This window comes from Peromyscus eremicus, chromosome 3 (assembly GCF_949786415.1).
Source record: "Peromyscus eremicus chromosome 3, PerEre_H2_v1, whole genome shotgun sequence".
NCBI lineage: Eukaryota > Metazoa > Chordata > Mammalia > Rodentia > Cricetidae > Peromyscus > Peromyscus eremicus.
Window position 1 is genome coordinate 96,808,975 of NC_081418.1, and position 12,101 is coordinate 96,821,075.

General features: G+C 41.1%; 1 protein-coding gene across 1 annotated transcript in view; it reads left to right on the forward strand.

Moving 5' to 3' along the window:
• The window catches only part of Exoc6b (exocyst complex component 6B), a 493,791-nt gene that overhangs the window by 443,925 nt on the left and 37,765 nt on the right, over positions 1 to 12,101 (forward strand). The window lies entirely within an intron of this gene.

Genomic DNA, 12,101 nt, shown 5'->3' on the forward strand with positions numbered 1-12,101 from the left:
AACTGCAACGTGAAGAGTGATAAACCACTCTACTGAGGGACTAAAAGAATCTAGGCTCTTCAGAGCTTTAGGGAATGAACAAATAGGCAGTTTGTGATAAACCGTGGATCAAGGCTCTGTAGGCCATCTTAGAGTTTTTTCTTTTTAAAACTTTTTTCTAAAGAACATTGGCCAGTTATGGAGTTGAAGCAAGGTACTTACATAATCAATTGTTTTTAAATGACACTAACTACAGACTGGAAGCAAAGCCATTGTAAGAAACCAATGTGCAATTTTTGCAGTAGCTTAGGCTGTGTGCATGCGCGTGTGTATATTTAGTGGTCCCTTGAAGGGATGGGGCATAGATCAGTCAGTAAAGTGCCTGCCTTGCAAGCCTGGGCACCTGGATTCACTCCCCTGAACCCATATAAACAGCAGGGTGTAGTAGTATGTACCTCTAAACTTGGCACTTTGTAGATGAAAATAATTGAATCCCAGGGACTCACTGGCCAGCCAGTCTAGCCAAATCAGTGAGCTCCAGTGCAGTAACAAGTGAGAACCAGCAAGATGATAGGTGCAATACTTACTGCATAATCCTAATGACCTGAGTTCAATCTCCAGAACCTTTATAAAAGTGTAAGGAAAGAACTAACTTCACAAAGTTGTCTACACACACACACACACACACACACATACACACACATATCAATATCCTGAACTGTTCAAAAAGCAAAAGGGAGAAAGACAGGGGTTTAAAAGAAATAGAACCATTAATCTGTCAATATTTAAAGAGAGCTTAAGAAGCAAGGAAGAAGAAAGAAGCAATGGAAGTATATTAAGTAAACCATCAACTCAGAGAAGGCTCTTCATAAAGACATGTTTTGGTTTGCTTCTACTGTAATGTAGGTATGTATGAAATAAGTGTCATTTGAGTGAATGAACACATAGCTAGGTTTTTATCTTAAGCAGCTGCATTGATAGTGCTGATACTTTCTTAAATATAAAACAGAAAAAGAGGAAACAATGCAGGTTGATTATTCAGGTGTGATTATTCAAATGAGCAATAGTAAATATAAAGTGTAAATACTTCACATTTTTAAAACATAGTAAACTATTATTGACAATTTGGGATCTACAGAAAAATTGATTAGGAGATGCAGAGGTCTCATATGCCTGTCCCCACCCCTCTGTTCTTTATGTATAGCCTGTGTTAGTACAATACAGTTCTTTTGTGTGTGTGTGTGTGTGTGTGTGTGTGTGTGTGTGTGTGTGTGTGGTTTTTCGAGACAGGGTTTCTCTGTGTAGCTTTGTACCTTTCCTGGAACTAACTCTGTACCCGAGGAAGGCCTCAAATTCATAGAGATCCTCCTGGCTCTGCCTCCCGAGTGACAGAATTAAAGGTGTGCACCGCCACTACCTGGCTACAATACAGTTCTTAAAGTGAATATTGATATATCATTGGCAAAATGAATCTCATAATCTCATACACTAGGGTTTAGTTTGTGTATTATACATTTTATGGGTTTTGACAATGTATAATAGCATATTCACCATCATATATCATATATAATAGTCTCATGACCCTGAAACTCCGTATACTCCATCCAGCCTATCTCTGAGAGCTCATGCAACTGGTAGTCTTTATACTGCCACCATGATTCTTAGTCTCTTTCAGTATGCCCCGTATTGACAGTTATGCAGCATGGAGCCTTTCCAGCTGCCCTTTCTTTCTCTCTTTAGAAAACAAACTGGCAAACAATAACAACAACAACAAAAATCCCACAAACCAGAAGAAAACACAAGAAACATACACAAAAAAATCAAAAGCATAAAATCAGAAAACATAATATACAAGCAAAAGACCAGTAAGATAATGAATGCCTAAACAAAGTAATATGAGACAAAAAAATCTACAAAAATACAATAGAGTTTGTTTTGTGTTGGTCACCTATTGCTGGGTATGGGGCCTACCCTTAATTGTGGTTAATATACCCTGTGAGACCCCATTGGAAAAAAAAAACTAATTTTTCCTTTGCAAGTAGGTTTCAATTAAAGATAGCTTCTTGGTTAGGGGTGGGAGTGGATGTTCACTTCCCTTTCTCAGCACTGGGACCTTGTCTGACTTGAGCCTGTGTAGACCCTATGTGTGCTGTTATAGTCTCTGTGAGTACATATGTGCATCAGTCCTCTTGTGTCTGGAAGATACTGTTTCCTTGGAGCCATCCATCCCCTCTGGCTCTTATAATCTTTCCACCACCTCTTCAGCATAGCTCCCTGAGCCCCAAGGGCATTAAGACATCTCATTTAGGACTGATTGTTCCAAAGTCTCTCATTACACATTGTCCAGTTGTGTGTCTCTGTGTTAGTTTCCAACTACTACAAGAGGAAGCTTCTCTGGTAATGGCTGAGCAAGACACTGATCTATGGGTATAGTGTCATGTCATTAGGAACCATTCTATTGCTATATTTCTTTAGTATTTGGTTTTCCCCTAGGCCCATGGCCTATCAAGTCTCAGATTCTTGACTACTGAAACAGTATCAGGCATGAGCTCCATCTTCTGGAGTGGGCCTTAAATCCAATCAGAATGGCTGGTTACTCCCACAATGTTTGTGACACTACTGTACCAGCATATCAGACAAGGAGGTCACTATTGTAAATTTCAGGGTTTGTAGCTTGGTTAACAGTTACCTATCTTTTCTGAGAGTATGTAGATACCCTCTAGTACCGTGAACACTAGTCAGTAGGGGTGAAGCCTCTAGTTAGGCACCAGATTAACTTCTCCATGTTCAATAAAATATGTTAAGTGTTGTCTTCAGCAATAAGGCCTTACTATCCATTTGTGGAAAATAACCAAAGCCTTAGAAATAGCCTGAGATGTTTGGAAGTTTCCATAGGGTCCCTTTGGCCAATGACTCAACTAGGTATAACTAACCCATTCCTGGCACTGGAGGTTTTACTTGGTGTCAAAAGATGCTAGTCAGGCCATTGTCTCCCCTGTTATTTGGTGATTCCATTTAGATTTCTTTAGTATATGTGTATATTTCAGGATGCTTCTACAGTAGTAGGTTTCCAAATGGCTCTTAGTGTTAGTTGTTCCTCCGCATATTTCCTCTTTACCCCTCTTTTCCATCCTCCTCCCCATTAATCCTCCCACTCTAGTCTCCTTCCTCTTTCTCTATAACTGTATATTCTATTTCCAATTTTTTGAGAGATATTCCCTTCTTCCCTCTAGTCCCTTACATGATACCTAATGTCTGTGGTTATATGGATTGTAGCACACATATCATAGGCTTAAAAGTTAATATAAGAGAATACATATAATATTTTCTTTTTGGGGCCTGGGTTACCTCACTCAGGATGATATTTTTTTTCTGTCTTCATCCATATTTCATTGTTTAAGTACCACATTTTCATTATCTATTCATCCACTGGTGGACATCTAGGCTGTTTCTAATTTCTGGCTATTATGAATAGAGTAACATTGAATGTGGATGACCATGTATCTCTGTATTAGGATATAGTATCCTTTGAGTATAGGCCCAAGAATGATGTAGCTGTACCTTGAGGAAGATCTATTCCCAGCCTAAGGAACCACTATGCTGATTTCCATAGTGGCATTTAAAAAAAAAAAAATGTGTCTCAAGTTCCTAATTGAAAGAAAATCTGTTTCCTTCTTTCCTCCCATCTTGGCCCTCCCCTGCCTCTTCTCCACCCATACTTCAATCCTCCACAGAGTGCTCAGCTTTCAGCCTATACAGTGCCAAATTTGGTGGGCATGTATCATATAGAGCAGAACTGAAGAAGTCATAGTGTGTGAATTCTAGCCCAAGCTGCACTTGCACAGATTTAGAGGTCAGGCAGGGGGCCAGGTAAAGAAGGTGTTTCACTCTGGAGCAGGGTTTTATTCTACTTGGGGCTTACCTCAATGTGTCAGCAAGAGACTCCATTTCCTTTAGAATCAGCATTCTAGTCTCATTGTGTTCCTTATCTATTGGTTTTCTTGCATTTTTATATAAATTGGCCACTCTGTGTTCCCTGGAGTATTTATTAACCCTTCTCTTTTATTAAAATTTTTTATTTAGAATTTAAATATGTACGTTTTCAGCTTCCTCATGAAAATGCAATATCCCAGATAGATACTGTGCCACAGCAGAGGCAGTCCCTAGCTTAGGTGTAGCTCCCCCTAGCAGATTCTTGTCTGTGACAGAGCACAACCACCTTCGGTACAGCCCACCTTAGCAGATATCTAGTGTTAGGAGTTCAACATTCTCCATTCCTAACTCCTTGAACAACACTCATCCCTTCAGAGGGGGTTTGTGAGTATTTACAAATGAGTGGTCCATGAATGAACAACCTGAATGGGCTGAGTCTGACTCTGGTGTATCCATTCCTTTTTGTTTTGAAAGAGCTACTGTACCTTTTTCTTTTCCAAGGCTATCTCTCCTTTGTGAAGTCTCAGGAAGTATTGACTGCATAGGACTTAAGAACCACATGAAGTTAGCTGCAGAGTCTGAGGCTGCTCAAAGCCCCTAGGCTGGCAGTGTCCTTCTTTGCCTGTCCCATCACTTATGTTTACAGTAGGTCTGGCTAGATGATACTTAAATCAGAAGTTGTCAGAAAAGATGAGCAAAGAAACATGTCTGTTAAGAGCCTTTTGCTGAGTCACAGGAGCCCTGGCCTCTCTGCCTATGTAACATCATTGCTAATTAATTAAGTCATTATGGTCCTAACATGTCAGAACAGTTCAAAGACAAGAACAATGCTGGTATGAAGCTTCTAGAGGATTCTGCAAAACTTAAAAATACTTAAATTTTCTGGTGCATATCACTGAGGAAAGTGTGTTGAACATATTGGCAAACCAAATGGCTAGTGATTGTGGAAGTCCAAATTCCTGATGGTACTGAAAAGCCAGAGCCAAGATTTTATTTTATTTCTTTTCACCCTCAGAGGAGGGTATCCAAGAGTTCATTTTCCAAGTTCAGAACAAATCAGGATTCAGACTGTTTCAAACCAGCTCTTCCCCTCTGGTTGAATTAGTGGCTCGATGCCCTGTCCCCACTGCTATGCTCCTGAAATTATAAATCGAAACCAACCATGCTGGTCAGCCACCAGCCTGTGTCACCAAAGGATTATGTGCTTTGATTAGACAAGAAACTGCCTGATTTGGTCAGGAGAGGAGCTTCAGTTCATTTTTGCTCAGCTGGAGAACATGCTACAAGTGAAGCAGTTCTCTCACATGTCCCTCTTTGCTTCTATCCAGTGTGAGTAGGTATCTCATCTTCTCAGGCGTGGCCAGAATGATTAGCATGGCATTGTTGATGTTGGGGTCTCCATCATCAGCTGGTGTCTACTGAGTGATCCCATGTGGCTCTGTTAGCCTGGAAGGACTTAAAGGCCCCTTGAATGTGGGGTTAGGGGCAAAGTATAGAGGTAAAAAGATAACCCACACTTCTAAGTACGTATCTAAATGTTACATGCAGTCATACAGCAGTGGAGAGACAGGTGGGCAGAGGCTGCAGAAGGCAGGGTAGAAGATGCGGAGGAAGACCAAGGGCTTAATCTTTCAGTGGAGAGAAAGGCAAGAGCATGCCAGCTAAAGGGAACAAGGCACATGGAGAGGAACAGAGCACGGGTGGGGTGACGCTCAGAGCTGGGGTGCTAGTCTGGTAAAGGCCATGCCTAGGACTGGGATGCAGCTTGCAGCTGGACCATTTGTCTAGCAAAGGACCAAGACTGAGAAAGAAGCCTGGAGAGAGAAAGACACAAATAGGAAGTTCTGGCCTCTGTGAGGTAAGACTTTGGGCTTCAGTTTCTACACAGCACCATTTAAAGTCTGTGTCAAATCTGCCGAAATATCCTAGTCCTCTGTGAGTAATTAAGAAGGTGTGAGTTTACAATTAGGTGAATTTTGAAATCCTCCATTCCTTTGGCAGCTTGTAGGAAGGCTGTTGAATTTAGAAGGGTTTCCTTCCCTGACAATGAAAGTAACATCTTAAAAAAATTAAAAAGTGAGGAAAATTATTTGACTAGGAAAATCTGATATATGTGGAAAATCATAACCTTGAAATAGGGCTAAGACTCTGTGTGTATAGACTTGCATCTTGATTTCTCACTTAGTGTTTATCTTATGAGTGCATCCGCATAGTATTAAAAGCCACACAGACATCACTTTTTGTATTGCATGTCATTGAATATCATTTTTCTGTGGTTAGGCATTTTGATAACACTATTGTGAACACCCTCTGTGCATGTTCTTGTCTAGATTTCCTCAGTAATTCCTCAAGATCAAGGCCTAGCAATAAGACAACTAAGTTAAATCATGAGCACATTATGGCTCCTGGTGTTAACTAACAGATGCTTCCCAGAAAAGCTTTGCTCATTTAAGTCCATATACTAGTGGTTCTCTACCTATGGGTCACAACCTCTTTGAGGGTCAAACGACCCTTTCATGGGGGTCACCTAAGACCATTGGTGAACATAAATATTTACATTAAGATTCATAACAGTAGCAAAATTAGAGTTATGAAGTAGCAACAAAAATAATTCCATCGGTGGGGGTCACCACAACGTGAGGAACTGTATTAAAGGGTCACAGCATTAGCAAGGTTGAGAACCGCTGCATATATGATACATGAGCAAGCCCATTTTTTAAAAGAATTTTAATTTTATAATTAATTTAACTTTACGTATCAGCCACGGATTCCCCTGTCCTCCCTCCTCCCACCCCTCAATGTGATTGTCTACCTGCATGTAGTCTGTGCACCACTTGCATGCCTGATGCCCTCGAAGGCCAGAAGAGTTCCCTGAGTTACTAGAGTTACAAACAGGTACGAGCTACCATGTGGGTGCTGGAAACTGAATTTGGTCCTCTGCAAGATCAGTAAGTACTCTTAAATGCTGAGTCATCTCATCAACCACCCTAACGAGCCCATCTTAATTATACCAGTAAGCATATGCCACCGTTTCTACTAACTCCTCATGAAGCCACTTGGAGCAACTCTGTAAAGCAGGTTAAATAAGGCATCCCCACTTCACATGAGAATTGCAATGCAGTGGGCAACTTGAGGCTGCTTGGTGCTTAAAGATGTTGCTCAAAAGTCAGGCCTCCCAAGCCAGTCTCTTGTGCTTTCTATCTGTACTCTTCCTAAAGCTACTCCGTTCTCATAGTTTTCCTTTAAATAATCTTGTATTCTCAAAGTGTGTTCAACAGAATTTTTCATAGTTGTATAGCGTGCCAATAAGTGATTTACCCTGAATGAATGCCAGAGTAAGAAATATCTGGGACACACTAAGCTAAACAGGTATGCCAGTGAACACTGTGAATCAAACTCAGAGAGCCTCTAAGCATACCTCAGGAAGTAATGCTATTCCTCACCTTTCCTTCTGCATTTATCCCTTTCTTTCCTGCTTCTGTTCTTTCTTTGGTTTTTCAATCTAGAATACATTGAACAATACAGTGGTCCTGCCTTTTAAAATGCTTTCACATGGGGATATCTGTCAGAAAGAATTCCCTGCCTTGATAAAATTACATCTAGTACCCTCCACCCCTGAAAAAAAAACCCCAAAAAACAAAAAAATGTCAAGGCTCCCTCAACAGTGTAAATTTTAAGGCAAATTCTTAAGAAACATATGGTATAATTTATTTCTCTGAATGTGGGCAGATTTTCTGAAAGGAATATTTTGAGTTACTGTGCTAAAGTTGTTTTTTTTTAACCAATCTGGCTCTTTGTTGATTATTTAGTTATCTAAATTTTGCTTCTGAGTGTCTCAACTGTGCATTTCCCAAACATTGACTATATAGGACAGAAAAGGGCTATCTGTGTATTGTTTCCTCTTTCTCTGGAGTGTTCCTCAGTGAGCACAGGGGAACTCCTTGTCTGTCTCCCTCTGATAAATACTTGGCTTCTTCCAGATCTGGAAAGAGGCATCTTGGCTATCATTATAAATATAAGTTTTATATATATAATATATATATATTATATATATAATTTTTTTTTTTAAAGCCGGGCGGTGGTGGCGCACACCTTTAATCCCAGCACTCGGGAGGCAGCGGCAGGGGGATCTTTGTGAGTTCGAGGCCAGCCTGGTCTACAGAGCGAAATCCAGGAAAGGCGCAAAGCTACACAGAGAAAACCCTGTCTCGAAAAACCAAAATATATATTAGACTGAATGTGTCCTGCTGCCACAAAAACCCAGCTTTAAAGGAAGAAATACTTGATTCTGCCTGGCAGATGGGATCTTTCTAGTTCCTCCTCACTCCCCATTCCCCTTGCTTCCTGCACTCCTGTCACCTGTCACCGTCACATCAGTCAGGTCTCCTTAAGGACGCTCAGTGACACTTGGCAGACACAGTGTGTCTTGACCCTGTCCACTTTTTCTCTTCTCTTGTGTGCTTTTGTTTTCCTTTGTAACCTCTCTGCCTTTCCCTTCCCCAGGCATCAGTAATCAGCGAGTCACCCCCACCCAGCACTGTAGCTCTCTCCTCAGTTCCTTCCCCTACTCCACTCACTGCTCTAGATAGAGGAGGGTCAGTTCTTAGTTGGCAAACGGCCCTGCAGTCTCACCACCCACATGTAGACATTTTTGGTTGTCTCCCTTTGCCTAAGTGACAAAACTGAAGCTTCCTTCCCCTGGGGAGCCCCACAGTTCCCAACTGTGTACCTTGACAGCCTTTTTGCTACATTTTCCTTCTCATTCATGCCTCCCCCAACTGCCTTATTCTTTCCTGTCTTTCAGCTTTTGCAGACCCCTCCTCTACACTTGTACTTCTTGGCGTGGTCAGTATAAGGTGTGTGAGGCAGGGAGCCAAGGTCTCCTGACTCCCAAATTTGTTTTGCAAGTTGAGTAAAAATTTAAATTTCCTCGGGAAAGAGTGTCTTTTGAGAGATGGGTAGTATGCATGTTTAAGTGATTTATTTGTCATTTTGTTGCAGTGACTCAGAGAATGGGGTGTTTGCTTAAGGTTTGTTTTGTAGCATCTTTGTGGCCAATTTCTTTACAGCCTGAGGTGCTTAAAAGGATGTGTGTTTGCTAGTAACCAGTGCAAGGTTACAGAAAAGCAGGTCACAGGGAAACACTGTGCAGTTTATATCTTCTACATCCTTACTAATTGCATGTGTGTGCAGGTGCACATGTACACATGTAAGTGTGCCTATGGAGGTCAGAGGTCAACTTATGGTATGATCCCCAGGAGCCATCCACCTTATGTTTTGAGACAAGATCTCTTTCTGGCCAGTTTTTAATTCCCCAGCATTGGGATTACAAGTGCAAACCACCACACCCAGCTTTTTTTATGAAGGTTGCTGGGGATCAAACTCAGATCCTTGTGCTTACAAGCCAAGCACTTTATTGACTGAGCCATCTCCCCAGCTCTTCTTTAGTTTTTAAAATGCCTACCTTATCAGTTATTGAAAGTATAATATTAAAGTCTCCCTCTTCAGTTCTCTTTACACTATCAGTTTTGGCTTGGAGCAGTTTTAAAATTTGAAACTATGCTATTAAGAGTGTAAAAGTTTAGGAGTTTTATTATTTAGCAAGTTATTCTGTTATCAATGTGTACTGATAGTTTTATTTCTAATAATCCTTTTTGTGTCATAGTCCATGTGCACCAACTTTCCCTTTTTTTTAGTGCTGTTCATTGTCTTTCTCCTTTGCATGATGCTGAACTTTTTTGACTCCATGCTTATATTTCAGGTTTTTTTTTTCCTAAAGCAGCACATAGTTCTATTTGTCGCTGAATCCAGAGACCTTTAGTCACTGAATAATTCACACCAACCATTGCTATCGTATTTTTTTTTTATTTCTAACATTTTACTTGTGTGATTTTCCATGACTTGTATTTCTCTGTCTTCTGGTCTCGGACTTTAGTTTCTAAAGTAAGCATTACAAATATGAATGCATAGAATACAGCTATATTTCTAGGGTATTTCTGAAATAGCCTTCTTTGACATATATATCAAAATCTGTACCTTCTCTTTCTAGTCTTTTGTTTTTGTATAGTGATTGTCAGTTCCATTGCTTCCTATTTATTTGACAAACGTGTAGACATTTTGCTTCTAGTTTAAGGGCAGAAAACATTGCCAGTTCTCTCAAAGCATTGATTTTTTCTTTTAATGTTATTTAACTGACTGACAGTGATGTCAAACTTCTATGTAATCACCACCTCTTGGCTGTTCACATGCTTCACAAACCAATTCACAAATGCCAGATCTGCTGACTTGCTGAGTGAAGACAGTCACTTCCCAGGTGCTGCTGGAGTGACAGTGTTCATTGACACTATTGTGACCTAGTTAGTCATGAGTATCAAAACATGTCAACCCAAGGAAATCTCAGTTGAGATTTTTTTCAAGGGTCATTAGATGGAAAAGGAGCAGTTAAAGAGCTTGTACATAGACACAGCTTTATTCTCCAGCAACACCAAACTGCCTGTGGTTCCCGCATGAGCGGAGCCATCTTCTCCATCCCCCATCCCAGCCCAGTGCCTTCAGCATGCTGGCTTCCTCTCCTGCAGAGCTGGACTTCCCTGTTACTCATTCTCTCTCTCTCTCTCTCTCTCTCTCTCTCTCTCTCTCTCTCTCTCTCTCTCTCTCTCTCTCCCTCCCTCCCTTTCCCTCTCTCCTCCCTCCTCTCAAATTTTTGCTGAAGTAGATTTTGGGGAATAATTTTAGATTTATAGAAAGGCCATAGAGATAGTACACTGAGTACAAGCGTGTCCTGTGCATTTCCCCTAAATGTCATTTCTGTCATGGTAGCTACATTTGCCACAGCTATAAAACTAACACTGAAGCCATTACTGTTCAAGGAGGCTTCATCTTAATGTCAACAGTTTGTCCCCTGGTGCTCTTTTCCTGTTCCAGAGTGCAGTCCAAGATACCACATTGTGCCTTGTCATACCTGCTTAGTCTGCTTTCTGTTTGACTGCTTTTTTTAAATTCCTTTCCCCTCAATTCCTATTACTTTAGTGGCTTTACATCCTATTTTTATTCTCTGAGATGTTGCCAGCTCACCTTGTTTCCTGGGATGCTTGTCACATACACTACTGTGACTGTAGCATAAAGTGAATCAATCTCTAAGAAGGGAGTATAATATGCACCTCTTTCCAGGAATCCCTCCAGCATTCAGTCTTGCAAATCTACATGCTTGTGTATATACCAGTATTTATAGATGTGTGATAAAGTGCCATGAAGTGTTTTATGTGGTTATAAAATAATGTCAGAGATGGAGTATAGAGCAGTATAAGTAGTGTGCTGTGACAGACAGATTCCCTTTTCCTTCCTGATCCAAGGGCTCTGTTTGTTTTCTGGCTGCCCTCTCTCGGGCTCAGCTCCTGTCTCCACACAGGCACCTCTGTACTAACCTTGATCCGAGGGCAAGTCTGAGTCATCTGTGTACCTCAGATAGCACCCCTGCCTTCCAGAAGGGTCAAATGATTTCCATGCTGGTGATTCTGAAAATGGCTTTTAAAAATCAAAGAATAATGTCTTCCAAGAACAACCCAATATCTGACATATAAAGTACTCAATAAATATTGACTCAGTTGGGGTATTTTATTGTAATTTTATGTAGCCGGGGATAACCTTAAATCATGATCTTCCGGCTTCCTAAACACTGAGGGCACAGACTGGCCTGTACCCCAGATCCCATTGTTTTGCTTACTGTTTTGTTTTTTGTGCTGGTGCTGGAGATGGAACTCAGCCTTGCATATGCAAAGCAAGTACTCAACTACTGAGCTAGGGCCCCAGCTTGGCCTGTAACTGACCAAGCAGGCTAGGTTGGCTAGCCCCTTAGTGCCCAGGATCAGCCAGTCTCTACTTTCCTCACTAGAATTACAAGCATGCGCCACCACATTCAGCTTTTTTGAACACCAGTTCTAAAGATTGAATTCAGCTCCTTGTCAGGTCAATAATTTATCAACTGAGTTCTTTTCCTAGCCTGCCTTCAGGTTCTCTTCATGTATACCTTTTTAGTTTGTAGTCATCAGTTTATTTGTGAGAGTTCGTTGTCTTGTGTTGGTTGTGTTGTGTTGACAGAGTGTCCCTGTGAAGCCTGGGGAGCTCCCCTGATCTGGCCTCCCTTGTGCTGCTTTTGTAGAAGGACACCGCCTTACCCCACCCTCATGCCT